At 41.5% G+C, this 16,008-nt stretch overlaps 1 protein-coding gene across 3 annotated transcripts in view; it reads right to left on the bottom strand.

The window, feature by feature from the left end:
• The window catches only part of TRMO (tRNA methyltransferase O), a 51,109-nt gene that overhangs the window by 5,935 nt on the left and 29,166 nt on the right, over nucleotides 1-16,008 (bottom strand). For 2 of the 3 annotated variants that reach the window (XR_009406264.1, XR_009406262.1), the window contains one exon: nucleotides 5,561-5,642. The gene's annotated coding sequence lies outside the window, so the exon portion shown is untranslated. The remainder of the gene's footprint in view (nucleotides 1-5,560; nucleotides 5,643-16,008) is intronic. The other variant, XR_009406263.1, reaches the window with a different exon arrangement.

Below are 16,008 nucleotides of genomic sequence, written 5' to 3'. Positions count from 1 at the left end.
AGGACAAAAATGAACTATTGGGATTTCATCAAGATCAAATGCTTTTGCACAGCAAAGGAAACAGTTAACAAAACCAAAAGATAACTGACAGAATGGGAGAAGATATTTGCAAACGACATATCAGATAAAGGGCTAGTGTCCAAAATCTATAAAGAACTTATCAAACTCAACACCCAAAGAACAAATAATCCAATCAAGAAATGGGCAGAGGGGGACGCCTGGGTGGCTCAGTTGGTTAAGCAGCTGCCTTCGGCTCAGGTCATGATCCCAGCGTCCTGGGATCGAGTCCCACATCGGGCTCCTTGCTCAGCAGGAAGTCTGCTTCTCCCTCTGCCTCTGCCTGCCATTCTGTCTGCCTGTGTTCACGCGCTCTCTCTCTCTGACAAATAAATAAAAAATCTTTAAAAAAAAAAAAAAAAAAAAAAAAGAAATGGGCAGAGGACATGAACAGACATTTCTGCAAAGAAGACATCCAGATGGCCAACAGACACATGGAAAAGTGCTCCACATCACTCGGCATCAGGGAAATACAAATCAAAACCACAATGAGATATCACCTCATACCAGTCAGAATGGCTAAAATTAACAAGTCAGGAAATGACAGATGCTGGCGAGGATGTGGAGAAAGGGGAACCCTCCTACACTGTTGGTGGGAATGCAAGCTGGTGCAACCACTCTGGAAAACAGCTTGGAGGTTCCTCAAAATGTTGAAAATAGAACTACCCTATGACCAAGCAATTGCACTACTGAGTATTTACCCTAGAGATACAAACGTAGTGATCCAAAGGGGCACGTGCACCCGAATGTTTATAGCAGCAATGTCTACAATAGCCAAAGTATGGAAAGAACCTAGATGTCCATCAACAGATGAATGGATAAAGAAGATGTGGTATATATACACAATGGAATACTATGCAGTCATAAAAAGAAATGAAATCTTGCCATTTGCGATGACGTGGATGGAACTAGAGGGTATCATGCTTAGCAAAATAAGTCAATCAGAGAAAGACAACTATCATATGATCTCCCTGATATGAGGAAGTGGAGATGCAACATGGGGTAAGGTTAAGGGGATAAGAGAAGAATGAATGAAACAAGATGGGATTGGGAGAGGGACAAACCATAAGTGACTCTTCATCTCACAAAACAAACTGAGGGTTGCTGGGGGGAGGGGGTTTAGGAGAGGGGGGTGGGGTTATGGACACTGGGGAGGGTATGTGCTATGGTGAGTGCTGTGAAGTGTGTAAACCTGGCAAATACACAAACCTGTACCCCTGGGGATAAAAATACATTATATGTTTATAAAAAATAAAATAAAAAAAAAGAAGGTAGAAGGAGAAGAAAAAAGTAAACCCCAATGAATGGAAGGAAGGAAATAATAAGGATAAGAGCAGAAATTGCTGAAATTGAAAATAAAAACAATAGAGAAAAATCAAGGAAACAAAGAGTTGGTTCTTTGAAAAGATGAGTAAAATTTAAAAACCACTAGCAAAATTGATCAAGGAAAAAAAAGAGAAGAGACAAATCACCAACATCAGGAATGAAACAAACACTACAGACCCCACAGTCATCAAAAAGCTAATAAGGGAATTCTATAAACAAGGCAAAACACATAAATTCGACAACTTAGATAAAATGGACAAATTCCTCAAAAGACAAAAACTACTACAACTCACCCAATATGAAGCAGATAATTTGAACAGCCTTTTAAAGACAAAGGAAAGTGAGGTGCCTGGGTGGCTCAGTGGGTTAAAGCCTCTGCCTTCGGCTCAGGTCATGATCTCAGGGTCCTGGGATCGAGCCCCACATTGGGCTCTTTGCTCAGCAGGGAGCCTGCTTCCTCCTCCTCTCTCTCTGCCTGCCTTTCTGCCTACTTGTGATCTCTGTCTGTCAAATAAATAAATTAAATAAAAAAAAATAAAGAGAAAGGAAACTGAATTTGTAATATTTTAAAACTTCCAAAAAAGAGGGGTGCCTGGGTAGCTCAGGGTAGGTTAAGCCTCAGCCTTCGGCTCAGGTAATGATCTCAGGGTTCTGGGATTGAACCCCGCATCGGGCTCTCTGCTCAGCGGGGAGCCTGCTTCCCCACCCCCCATCTGCCTGCCTCTCTGCCTACTTGTGATCTCTCTCTCTCTCTCTCTCTCTCTGTCAAATAAATAAATAAAATCTTAAAAAAAAAAAACTTCCAAAAAGGAGATTTCCATGCCCAGATAATTTCACTGAAGAATTCAACCAAATTTTTAAAGAATTAATACAATTACATAATCTCTTTCAAGAAGAGAAAGAAATATGTCCCAATTCAATTTAGGAAGCTGGTATTACCCTGATACCAAAATCAGATAAATGTTGTGTCAAATATACACGTATATTTATACATATATATATAAACTATGTACATACATATATAAATTATAGACTATTCCTCATAAATATAGACAAATAACTCCTTCTTCTTCTTCTTCTTTTTTTTTTTTTTTAAGATTTTATTTATTTGACAGACCGAGATCACAAGTAGGCAGAGAGGCAGGTAGGGGTGGGGGGGGAAGCAGGCTCCCCACTGAGCAGAGAGCCCGATGCAGGGCTTGATCCCAGGACTCTGAGATCATGACCTGAGTCAAAGGCAGAGGCCCAACCCACTGAGCCACCCAGGCACCCTAGAAAACTCCTTTATAAAATATTGGCAAATAGAATTCAGCAATATGAAAAGAATTACACACATGACCAGAGTTTATTTCAGAGATGCAAAGCTAGTTCAACAGTCAAAAATCAATCATTGTAGTCCACCATACTGACAGGCTAAAGAAGAAAAAAAGTCACATAATCATATCATTCAATGCAGAAAAGGCATTTGATAAAATTAACATTTATGATAAAAACGTTCAGAAAAATAGGAAGAAAGGGGAACCTCCTCAACTTAAATAAAGAATGTCTACCAAAACCCTACAGCTAACATTATACTTAATGGTGAAAGACCTGGAGATCAAGATCACAGCAAAGATGCCCAGTCTCATAGCTCTTGTTCAACATAGTACTAGAAGTTCTAGCCAATGCAAAAAGAAAATGAAATAAGAGGCATGAAGATTGGAAAAGAAAAAATATAAAACTGCTCCTATATTCAGATGACAAGATCATCTACTTTGAACAACACAAAGACTCCACAAAAAGGAAAATGAAAAGAAAACAAAAACAAAAACAAGATGGAAGGAAGCAAGCAAGCAAGAAAAGCTCTTAGAATAAGTGAGTCCAGCAAGGTCACAGGATACAATGTAAACATACCCCCCCAAAATTGATTTCTATGTACTAGCAATGAAAAGGTGAACATTACAATTAAAAACACAATTGCACAAAAAATTTGTATGTAAATCTAACAAAAGTTGTACAAAACGTGTATGCTGAAAACTCTAAAATTCTGATGAAAATAATCAAAGAAAATCTAAATAAATGGAGAGACCTATCATGTTCATGGGTGGAAAACTCACTATAGGAAGCTATAAATTCTTCCCAAATTCATTCACAGATTTACTGTAATTCCTATCGAAATCCCAGTAAGAGGGATGCCTGGGTGCTCAGTTGGTTAAGTGTCTGCCTTGGGCTCAGGTTATGATCTCAGGATCCTGGGATTGAGACCCGTATCAGGCTCTCTGCTCAGCGGGGAGTCTGCTTCTCCCTCTTCCCTCTGCCCTCCTCATCCCCACTTGTGCGCTCTCTCTCTCTCTCTCAAATAAATAAATAAAATCTTTTTTAAAAATCCCAGCCAGAGCTTTTATTGATACAGACAAAATTCTTCTAAAATGTATGTAAAGGCACTAGAATAGTTCAAACGATTTTTAAAAAATTAAGTATATTCTGGGGCGCCTGGGTGGCTCAGTGGGTTAAGCCGCTGCCTTCGGCTCAGGTCATGATCTCAGGGTCCTGGGATCGAGTCCCACATCAGGCTCTCTGCTCAGCGGGGAGCCTGCTTCCCTCTCTCTCTCTCTCTGCCTGCCTGTCTACTTGTGATCTCTGTCAAATAAACAAATAAAATCTTTTAAAAATAAATAAATAAATAGATAAATAAATAAGTCTATTCTATCAGTTTGGGTGACTATAACAAAATACTATAGAATGGGTGGCTTATGAACCATAAGAATTTATTTCCAACAGTTCTGGAAGCTGGAAGTCTGAGATCAGGGCATCAGCATGGTTGGGTTCTAGTGAGAGCCCTCTTCCAGACAGCAGAATGTTAATGTCCCATTGTATCCTCATGTGGTGTTAAAAAGGATGAGAGGGCTCTTTGTGGTTTTCTTATAAGAGCACTAATTTCATTCATGAGGGCTTCACCCTCATGCCCTAATTACCTTCCAAAGCTCCTGCCTCCTAATACCCTCATATTCAGGGACAGAACCTCAACAAAAGAATTTTAAGAAGACTAAACATTTAGTCCCTTGCAAAGTGAGAGGAATCATTTACCCAATTTCAAGACTTCTTTACCACAGTAATCAAGAGTGTATGGTATTAATAGGGGGAAAAACACATATCAATAAAAAAAAAAGATAACCCCAAAATATACTCACACAAATATCACCAAGTTATTTTTGACAGTGGAGGAAAGATGGCCTTTACAGCAAATGGTCTTGGGACAAATGGACACCCACAGGCAAAAAACCCCAAAACAACAACACCAGCACCTCACTCTAACTCCCATATGTCATACAAAAATTAACTTGAAATGGGTAACAGACTTAAGCAGAAAATGTGAAACTCTAAAACTTTTTGAAAAAAGGTGGCAGAAAATCTTTGGGATGTAGGACTAGGCAGACAAATAGTTCTTAAACTTGGCAGCAAAAGCACAATACATAACAGAAAAAAATGCTAAATAGGACTTTATTAAAACAAAAAACAGGGGCGCCTGGGTGGCTCAGTCATTAAGCATCTGCTTTCGGCTTGGGTCATGATCTCAGGGTCCTGGGATTGAGCCCTGCATCGGGCGCTCTGCTCAACAGGGAGCCTGCTTCCCCCTCTCTTTCTGCCTGCCTCTCTGACTACTTGTGGTCTCTCTCTCTGTCAATTAAATACATAAAATCTTTTTTTTTAGGATTACTTATTTATTTGTTGACAGAGAGAGATATCACAAGCAGGCAGAGAGAGAGGGGGAAGCAGGCTCCCCGTTGAGCAAAGCGCCCGATGCAGGGCTTGATCCCAGGACCCTGAGATCATGACCTGAGCCGAGGGCTTAACCCACTGAGCCACCCAGGTGCCCCAATAAATAAAATCTTAAAAAAAAAGAAAAGAAAAGAAAAACATTTGAAAGATGCTGTTAAAAGGAAGAAAAGACAAACTACAAACTAAAAGAAAATATTTTCAAACCACATATTTGACATATGGCTTAGATCTAGAATATATAGACAACTCTCAAAACTCAACAGTAAGAAAAAAAAATACAGCTAGAAAATGGGTAAAAGAAATATTGCACCAAAGACGGTATACAGATGGCAAACATGCACATGAAAAGATGTTCAACATCATTAGCCATTAGGGAAATGCAAATTAAAACCACAATGACATATCACTCCATACTTACCACGATGACTAAAAACAAACAGTGACAACACCAAATCCTGGCCAGGACTCAGAGAAACTGGATCACTAATGGTAATGCTGCTCTGGAAAAACAATGTGGCAGCTTAGTATATAAAGCTGAACATGAAACCACCATACACTCAGCAGTTGCACTCTTGGGCATTTATCCCACAGAAATAAAGACTTACGTTCACACTAAAACCTCTACAGGAATGTTTATAGCAGTTTATTCATATAGCAAAAAACCCCAAAAACCTAGGAAAAAACCCAGATGTCTTGCAATGGGTAAACAGTTCCATGGTACATCCATACCATGGAATATTACTTAGCAATAAAGGAATAAAAAGGAATGAATTATCAATATACACAATAACTTGGGTGAGCCGCTAGAGAATTATGCCAAGTGAGAGAAAAACCAATCCCAATAGGTTACATGCTGTATAATTCCATTTATAATATCATTTTTGAAATGAAAAAATTACAGTAGTGGAGAACAGCTTAGTGACAAGTTGTACAAGGATCTCACTATATTATTTCTTACAACTGCATATAAAGCCATAATTATCTAAAGATATTAAGTTTTAATGTAAAAATATGTCACATTAATAAAATTAGCCTAACAATATCAGTGATAATATCAGATAAAATATATTTCATGGCAAAAAAAGAAAAAACCCTCACAAGAAATAAGGTGGGTCACCTTATTTCTGTTTTGTAATAATAACACTTTCAAATCACCAGGAAGATAATAACTCTAAACTTGTATGCATTTAACAATACAACTTTAAAATACAGAGCAAAAGTTGGCAGAACTAAAGGAGATTTTTAACAAAGACACCATCACAGAGAATACATCTCTCTCAGTAATAAAAGAGAAAGAGATTGAGAGAGAGGAGAGAAGGCTCAAATAAATACAATTAGTTGAGGAAAAGAGGACATAAACACAGATGTAGCACATCTTGCAAATGTACGCCAAAAGACGTGTGCAAGAATATCCACAGCAATCTATTCCTGGTGCTAAATAACTGAGAAAAATCCACAAATGTCTATCAAATCAGAGTGCATAAATAAATTGTGGTATATTCATACAATGCAATACGACTTGGAAATGAACGTGAATGAACTACACCTACAAGCATCAAAATGGATGAATCTTAAAAACAAAATGTGGAGCATGATCAAGAAAAGGCACAGATGAATACATGCTTTTATGATTCCATTCACAAAAATGCTAAATGGATGAAACAGAAGAATACCTTTCTTGTCTAGAGGTTCACACATATAGGAGTGATACTAGAAATTCGCTATTCGGCACAGGCACCAACCAATCAGAGCGGACACCCAGCCAACTGAAACATACGCCAGCTGTAAACAATGGAAAATGCTGTACCTGAGCAACGGGCTGAATGTCAGTCCTCTGTACCATCATGGTACAACTACTACAAAGAAATACATTAGAGTAATTAGCACAAAAATCTTGTTAGTAGTTACCTTGGCCTGGGACGAATTAGGAAGAAATAGGGGAGAGGAATCACAGGGGGTCTGTGATAATTGTTCTGATGTCTTAACATCAGGTGGCTGGCTCAGGGATGCTCCTTTGATATGATGATAATGATGATGATGGAGGGGGAGGAGAAGGAAAAGGAGGAGGAGGAGAATACTGTAACTTCCTCTTCTATATGGATGATATATTTCACACAAAAAAAATTTTTTAAGAATATTGGATTTAGATTTAAAAATCTTGGGTTCCACATTCTGTATAAAATTCTTACTAACTAAAGCTCAAAAGGTGTGACCTAACCAGCTATGATAATGGCCTCAAAACCGGCCTCCTGGGTCCAGAGCTCACTCTTCTACACGTGACTCCACCGCAGAGCTTTCCTTAAGTTCCATTCTCATGAACATGAAGGGTTTGTCAAATGTGAAAGTTTCTGAACCCAGGGCTGCCAGGGTGTGTGACTCCAGGGTCACCATTCACACAACTGTCTACGGAATTGGTCTTCTGAGCAATGCAAGTAGTGCTCCTTCGGTTTGTGTAACCTGGTGCTGCGAGCTCACTGGAGGAGAACTTCTGGAAAAATAAATTAGCCACTGGGTTCAGGACAAAGAATTCTGTCTATGGCAACAAAATCATTATACAGGAGTTTAAAAGGTTAAAACTTCTAAATCCAAACCAACCTCCAACATCTATAGTCCATTTCTTTTTTTTTTTTTTTTTTTTAGATTTTATTTATTTATTTATTTATTTGACAGACAGAGATCACAAGTAGAGAGGTAGGCAGAGGGGGTGGGGAGCAGACTCCCTGCTGAGCAGAGAGCCCGATGTGGGGCTCGATCCCAGGACCCTGAGATCATGACCTGAGCCGAAGGCAGCGGTTTAATCCACTGAGCCACCTAGGTGCCCCATGTCCATTTCTTTATAATAACTATGGTCATGACCCAAATTTTGCCCTTTACAAAGCATCTTCATCACACTCATTATCCCAATCTCAACCAATCAGTGTTTCCCCTGACATAATTCACAATTGGAATTGGGGCTCATCACTTTCAGTTATGACAAGTTGCTCAGTGCCATTCCCTGGGGTGCCCCCCCTTCCGTATGTCCCTTGGGATAGTCCAATCTGCAGCCCACTCACATTCAACATCCTTCAAGGCCCTTACAGAATCTCACCAGTAGAAATGGATCTTTGTTACACCATAAAAGCACTACATTGGGTGTTTGTCTCTCTACATTTGACGCATCTAGTAGATTTATCTCTTTACCCCTCTGTTCTTAGGACCCTACTAATCAGTTTTTCAACCTCAGCGCTATTGAGACTTGAATCCAGATAATATTTTGTTATAGGGGACTGTCTTATGCATTGTAGGACATTTGGCAGTATCTCTGACCTCTACCCACGAAATGCCAATACCTGCCCCCTTCTTCCCTACCCATATCCCACTGTGACAGCCAGAAGTATCTCCAGACATTACTGATGTCCACAAAGGGTTAAAATCATCCCTTCTTGAGAACCAGGCCCTAGGCATGAGTACCTCGACAACAGAGCAGTGACTTATTTACCCTGTATCCCAACGGTCTAAAATTGTCCTGGCACAGAGGAATTTACCAATATAGAAAAATCACCTACTGTGTGCCAGATATAGTCTGACATAGGTCAGTGTTGACCCTCCAGTCATTGAAGGCCACCTTCTTTTTTCTGCCATATCTGCATGCCACCAAAACTAGTATTAACTTGATATTTTCCTTCACATTGACTCATTTGATCCCAAATCAGCCACTCAACACGGTACCTACACACAGTAGGTACAGAATCTGACACAGAGGATTCTTAGTAAATATTTATGGACTCTTAAGTGAATTTCCCTTTCCAGCTGTCAGTATCAGCTTCATGGGGAAAAAACCTGATTCCCTGATTACCTACCAAGTCAGTTAGGGACCTCTCACTTTATGTAATAAATAAATCCCCAGAATTTTGAAATTTTGACACTATGGGATTTTATTTCCCACTTGTGAACAGTCCATCTACGCTTTTCCCGATCACCAGGTGACTCTCCATGTGGCAACTGAGCACCCTCTTCTCCATAGCTAGGCCCTGAAGCGACACGCATCACTTACATTCACCTTCCAGTAGTGAGAACCACTCCCAAGTCCCCAGCTCAGGGCAAAGGGGCCTGGAAAAGAGAGTCCCTAGCTAGCCAGCTTCATTCAGTGATGCTTCAATACTGTGGAACTAGGTGCACTGTCTTGGTGGACAGCTAGCTGGCCCTGCCTCAGCCCATGTAAGGTACTGTCAGCTTACATCTCAGACACTTCTTTCTTCCCCAGAATGTCCCCTCCAAAGCATCCTATCATCCAGACCAGCTAACTGTGCCTCTGATATAACCTAGAAGGAACAGAGGAGGGGAATTCTTGTCTACAATGGGTTCCCAAAGCAACATGCCCATCCTATCCTTTCCACCTACTGTCATTAGATAAATGGTAAAACCAAGAGAGGAGGAAAAACAAATTCTACTCAGGATTACCCACCAAGTCAGGGACAGTAGAGGACTCTGAGCTATCTGGGATGGCAACAACGAGGCCCATCCACCCACCTTCCGTGAAAGCAGCCTGGGAATTAGTGTGGATGCCTACGCCCTGCTCTGGAGTTCCTGACACCTCTTCTTGGATCTAGGCCCTTTCAAAAGGAGCATTTCGAATAGGAGCCATCAACACGTACAGAGGGTGGAACTTAATCCACAGAGGATCATTAGCTTCACCCAAGTGATGGGACATCCATCAGCACCTCCCATTCTTCCACCAATTATCTATCTGCTAATTATCTGGGATTAAGAATTGACACGGAGCGACATGGTCATTAACCACATATTTGCACAGCTTATTCATGTTAGTGGGGCTGCTCGGTCTCACCAGGTCTAATTGGACACGCCCACAATGCTACACAACATATTTACATCTACTTGGCTGTCAGCAGCCAATAAAGGACGGCAGGATGTGTTTACTTCCAAAGTGACTTGGCTCTTGGCAAGACCTTTTTTGCAGGCATGCTGGGTGTCTTGGCTTTCTGGCAGTATGGACTGCGGCTTAACTTAGAGCACATAATTATTTGTCAAACATTTGTTAGCTCAAGCACTGTAGCACAGAACTGGCCCTAGGAGGTTTCACAAAGATGAATGAGACACTGTTCCTACCGCCTTCAAGGTTGATCTCCAGTCAAGGAAACACATGCAAGCAGAGGTTTCTAAGAGCTGTGAGAGAAGGAAAGCAGAATGCCACGGGAATGCAACATTGGGAAAGATCTGTTTGATCTGAGAAATCAGGGGAGGCCTCCCAGAAGAGGTGGCATTTTCAGCAAAAAGCCACACAGAGAAAGGAATTCTAGGCAGAAGGAATGGCAGAAGCACGGGCACAGAGATGTGTGAGAAAATGAAGGAGTGACCTAGTGTGGATGACACACATCACAGGTGGGAAGGAGGTGCCTGAGAGACTGGGTTATACCATTGAGAACACTGAATGTTCTGCTAGGGTTTGGAAATGTTTCATCTGGGTATCAGGAACATGGAAGCAACACTGTTTTGGTGTGTATGTGTGGGTGGGCATATTTTAGTAAACTTTTTTTGAAATATAGCATACATACAGAAAATTGTAAACATTTTCACAATCTGGCCACACCTATGTAAATATCACCTGGCTAAAGAAACAAATCATTACTAAAACTCGTGAAATCCCTGTTAGTCCCCTTTCAGGAACTACCCAATCACAAGACAAACCACTATCCTGACTTTAATACCATACATTAGTTTTCCCTATTTTCTTGCATGTGGCTTCTTTCAAGCAACATGTTTTCAAGACTCATCATGTGGCTTTACATAAATGTAGTTTGTTCTTTATCATTGTTAATATTCCATTGTACAACTATACCATAGTTATTAACAAGCACTGGGTAGTTTTCAGACAGGGGCTGTAAATCTTGTTGCACGTGTCTTTTGGTGCTGCTGTGGACGTGTCTGTTGGGTACCTACCAAGCAGTCGAGCTATAGGGCACAGGGTATGCAGATATCTATGTGAATAGACACGGGGGTTAGTTTTCCAAAGGTGTTCTGTCCATTTACACTCTTACCGGCAATGCATGGGAGTTCTGGGAGTTCTATATCCTTGCCAACACTTGATATTGTCAGTCTTTTTATGTTTATCCTTGTTTGTTTGGAGGGGAGTGATATGATCCCACCCAAGTGGAAGGGTAGTCCCTCTGGCAGCAGCACATAGTGTGGTGGTTAGAAAAGAGGGAGCTGGCACAAAAGGACCTGTCGTGATGTCGACAGTAAGGCCCAGGAGAGGGGTAATGAAATCAGTGGCGATAGAACTAGAATAAAATAGGCTGATAAAAAGAGGCACTGCAGGGGGGAATACATGGAACATGAATGCAACGTAGAAGTGGACTTAAGAGGGAGATGGAGGAAGGTTTCTGTGTGGGGTGGCTGACTGGGTGAAGGGTGTCAGGTCGGAATGCAGGAGAAAACAGCCTAATTTGGGACACACTGTGTTTGCGATATAGGATGACAAGATGGAGACGTTCAATAAACTGTTGGTTAGATGGGTCTGTTGCTAAGGGATGAGGTCAAGGCTGGAGACACAGAGTGAGGATTTGTCATCACAGAGGTAAGGGTTGAAGCCAGGGGTGTGGATGAGATTTCCCAGGGGGGTTGTGCGGGATGAAGAGAGGAAGGCTGAAGACCAGTCACTTAAATTCAGGGAATGAGTTCGGGAAGAACAAGAGACAACATCGCTTCCCTGTGAAATGCTGGCAGGGGCTGTGAAGCGTGAGTCAGGCCCTTTGAGCCCCAAGCAGCAGCCTGGGGTCGGTCTCACCAGCCACAATTTTCTCCTGAATGAACTTGCATCACTAACCTCAAAACTGCGTTGTGAAATCCGCATCAGATTGCGTACCGCTGGCAGCCTCCTGGGGACAATGGGACTCATAGCATCTTGGGGCTGGGAGTCCTCTCCACCTCCACCACATCTATGCCAATTAGTTAGTTATCCAGCACCCCAGGCAGGGAACTCATAACTTCCCACGGCAGCCATTCTCCCCTTGAGCAAGTGAGGCTATCAGAAAATGTTTTCTTACAAATGAGATCCACCAGGTTTAAGTCAATGGAAAACAATAAAGCTACAGTCCAGTGGTGATGACCCTGGATAGAGTAAGATTCAAGGACTCTGCATTCTGGAAAAAATCTGTTTCTGTTCATGTATCCACCACCATCTTCCTGCTAGTGTTGGGGTCATGGCGTTTGACTCCCCCCAGGAAGCTACAGTGATTTCACTACCATTTGCACACTGGATGGGAATGTGCTCATCCGCTTCAGGCATTCTTCTGGCTTCATCAAGCAGTGAGTACTGCCCTGGAATCTGGCCAGTCTCTCAGGACTCAAGCAGTGCATGCCACAGCACAGATCCACCAGGCTGGACACGCGGGAAGAATGAGCGGCTGCTAGCTGAGAGTGAGCCCACTGCAAGCAAGGTGGGCACAATGCCATACTGTTCAACATTTTTTTTCTAAATATTTATCTGCACCTGGCCCTGTGTGGGTCTTTGGAGAAAATGAAGGAAGACAGATAAGAAATGGCTCTCATCCTTGGGGAAGGTGGTGGGAGAAACAGACAATGCAAGAGGGAAAGGTGGGTGAAACTTTTTTTTCGTTTGCTTTATTTTTATAGACTGCCAAACACCCACCTAAGCAGCCTCTGTATGATCTGAAATATGGAGATTTGTATTCTGGAAAAGACATCGAGGAAAACTGCCCTTGGCCTCAATGGAAAGAGTGTTTTAAAACAACTGACATAGCATAAAACTCCAACATAGGCCGGCCAACTGAAAAAACAGACACCATTTTCTCCTGACTACAAGACATCCATTCCACTAGAAGACCTCAGAATGAAGATTCTTAGGAATTTTCCAGAACGTACAGACTTTGGAAGTACATAGCTTGTACCCAAGAAGACAGGGTAAGATTAACTTTCTGATTCTACAAAATCCTTTTTCTTTCCCTTTGCCTATTATCGTACATTGATGCTCTCTCTTTTCTCTCTCTGATTTCCATTATCTTCATCCTGTTAGTTTTGACCCCCTATGATCATCCTGACTGCCTGACTCACAGGCATGGAGTCCCACTGAGCATAGACCAGGAGATTCACTTCATAGTAAACAGCGTCTGGGAATAAGCCCATGGTCATGGGATGCACTGCTTGATATCACATATTGCACCCAGGGAAACTAGCCTCATAGAACACTGAAATGCCCTTCTAAAGGCACAAGGTACCATCTCTAAGGCAACACCCTGAAAGGGAGAGTGTCATCCTCCAGGACATACTGTATTCATTAAATAAGAGACCCCTATATGGTGGTGTGCCCCCAGTAAGAAGGATAGATGGCCTGGGAACCAAGGGACAGAAGCAGAAGTGGCCCCACTAACCATCAGTCCCAATGACCTACTGGAAGATTCTGTGCATCCCATCCCCACACCTTTGGGGTCTGCAGGGTCACACTTCCTCAATCTCATATGAATCTGGTCAGCTTATTATGAGTCTTCAGTTGGACTTTTTTTTTTTCCAGTTGGACTTGACTGGAACTTATTGTTTTATTAGGAAATTAGTTGAAGGGCACCTGGCTGGCTCAGTCAGAAGAGAATGTGGCTCTTGGTCTTGGGTGTGTGACTCTGAGCCCCATATGGGATGTAGAAATTACTTCAAAATAAAATCTAAGGGACACCTGGGACACTCAGTCAGTTAAATGTCTGCCATAGGCTCAGGTCATGATCCCAGAGCCCTGGGATCGAGCCCCACATCAGGCTCCCTGCTGCCTGTTTCTGCCTCAGCCTGCTGCTCCCCCTGCTTGTGCTCTCTCTTTTTCTCTCGATCTGACAAATAAACAAATAAAATCATTTTAAAAAATAAAATAAAATCTTAAAAAAACATAAAATAGGGGTGCCTGGGTGGCTCAGTCAGTTAAGCCTCTTAAGGCTCTGGTCATGATCTCAGGGTCCTGGGATCAAGCCCTATTCAGGCTCCCACTCAGTGGGGAGTCTGCTTTTCCCTCTGCCCCTCTTCCTGCTCATGCTTTCTCTCAAAGAAGTAAATAAAATCTTTAAAAATAATTTTAAAAAATAAAATATCACTTAAAAGAAGAAAAGAAAATTTGTTGGATTTGCTCATCTTCTTGACTGTGGTGATGGTTTCACGGGTATATGTATGTGTCATAACTCATCAAATCAACGTTTTAAATAGTTTACCCAAAAAGATGGTCAAAAATTAAAAAATGGGACAGTGATGTGAAATACATCATCTCAAAAATATTAAGACTTCAATAGGGACTTGGGTAAAAATATAGAAACTAAATAAGAAAAATCAATAAACCCTTCAAAGAAGTAAGTATAGGCATGATTCAAAATTAACCAAATATATTTTCATAATAACTCTAACAGCTCTCTTTAAAGGTTGGAGTATCTTAAAGATAAGTCCTCACCTACTGAAGTCAGGATGCGCTTGGGTGTGCAGGCTGGAGCAGGGCCTAGGGAGAGGGATTGCTCTATAAAACCAGAGAGAAGAATGACCATGCTGGGCAAAGTGGAGGCAGGTGGGGCCTGGGAGAGAGGGAAAAGGGATAGCAGGGCAGGATGCTGCGTGGGTAGAGGAGGAAGAGTTGAGAACCCTTAGGAGCAGAGCAGCACAAAAAGGGCTTTGGGAAGAAAAGAATTAATCAGAGAGGATCCTGAAGGTGATTTCCATGGTGTGTGCCATGGGCCTCTTTCTCTCGGGTCTCTCCTGCACTACCTTTAGCAAAAGCTGCATTGCTCACTAGTTTTTTGTGTTTTTTTTTTTAATATGAAAGTGGATTCTTCTGGAATCCTGAAGAGGGTGGGATAAGGTGTACGCCTGTGTTGATGCAAGACAAAAACAGATTATGCAGAGAATGAGAGATTTTGTGCCCTTTCTCAGAAGAGATCTCCTAATTGAAGAAAATGAACTGAGGACTCTACACAGAAAAGCCTTCTCTGAGATTTTCTAAAAAAAAAAAGAAAGAAAGAAAATAGAAAGTAGAGAATATTTTTATCCACTTTACAAATGAATAAAAGGGGAGGAACGTAGAACTCCATTAATGCATTATAGAAAAATTATCCATGAATTATGATCTATCCATGAATAATGTCTAGCAAGGAAAGAGTAAGAATTGTCATTCATTGACAATTGACAATTCAGATGTCTCTCCGCATCAATGCAGAAGGAAGAAGAGGAGCAAAGAGGGGGCATTTGCCTGTTCAGTCCAGAGCTCTCAAGAAGTAAGCTTATTATCATAGGGGAAGAGAGGAAAAAATAAAACAAGATGAAATCAGAGAGGGAGAAAAACCATAAGAGACTCCTAATCATAAAAACAAAAACAAAAACAAAAACAAAACTCAGGGTTGCTGGAGAGGAGAGGGGCGGGGGAATGGGGTAACTGGGTGATGGACACTATGATGTGATGGACATGATGTAATAAGGACTGGGTATTATACAAGACGGATAAATCACTGACCTCTACCTCTGAAACCACTAATACATTATGTTAATTAATTGAATTTAAATAATTTTTAAAAATTTTTAAAGAGTTAAGCTTTGTCTCTCCTTTCCATGAGACCCAGGTCTACAGTCTCCTGCTAGAATCCACCCCTCTCTGAAAACAAAGTTCTCAGCAAAGAGACTCCTAGGAAGGAATCAGACCTAGAATGTTTTTGAGTTCCCTGCCAGGTCCATCAGTGGAAATGAAAAATGATGGAGCTGGGCAGTGGGTCTTGCCCACTAGATGGTGGTGGTGTGAGGTACAATGGTTAGGACTCTAGGTCCTGATTGGGTACAAATTGTCTAACTTTCCTAAGGCTCATATTCCTTGTTGAGATATCCTTGGCCTGCGTCCCT

Source organism: Mustela nigripes, chromosome 9, assembly GCF_022355385.1.
Source record: "Mustela nigripes isolate SB6536 chromosome 9, MUSNIG.SB6536, whole genome shotgun sequence".
In the NCBI taxonomy this organism is placed as follows: domain Eukaryota; kingdom Metazoa; phylum Chordata; class Mammalia; order Carnivora; family Mustelidae; genus Mustela; species Mustela nigripes.
Note: the sequence above shows the minus strand (reverse complement) of the source record. Positions and strands in the feature narration are given on the sequence as shown.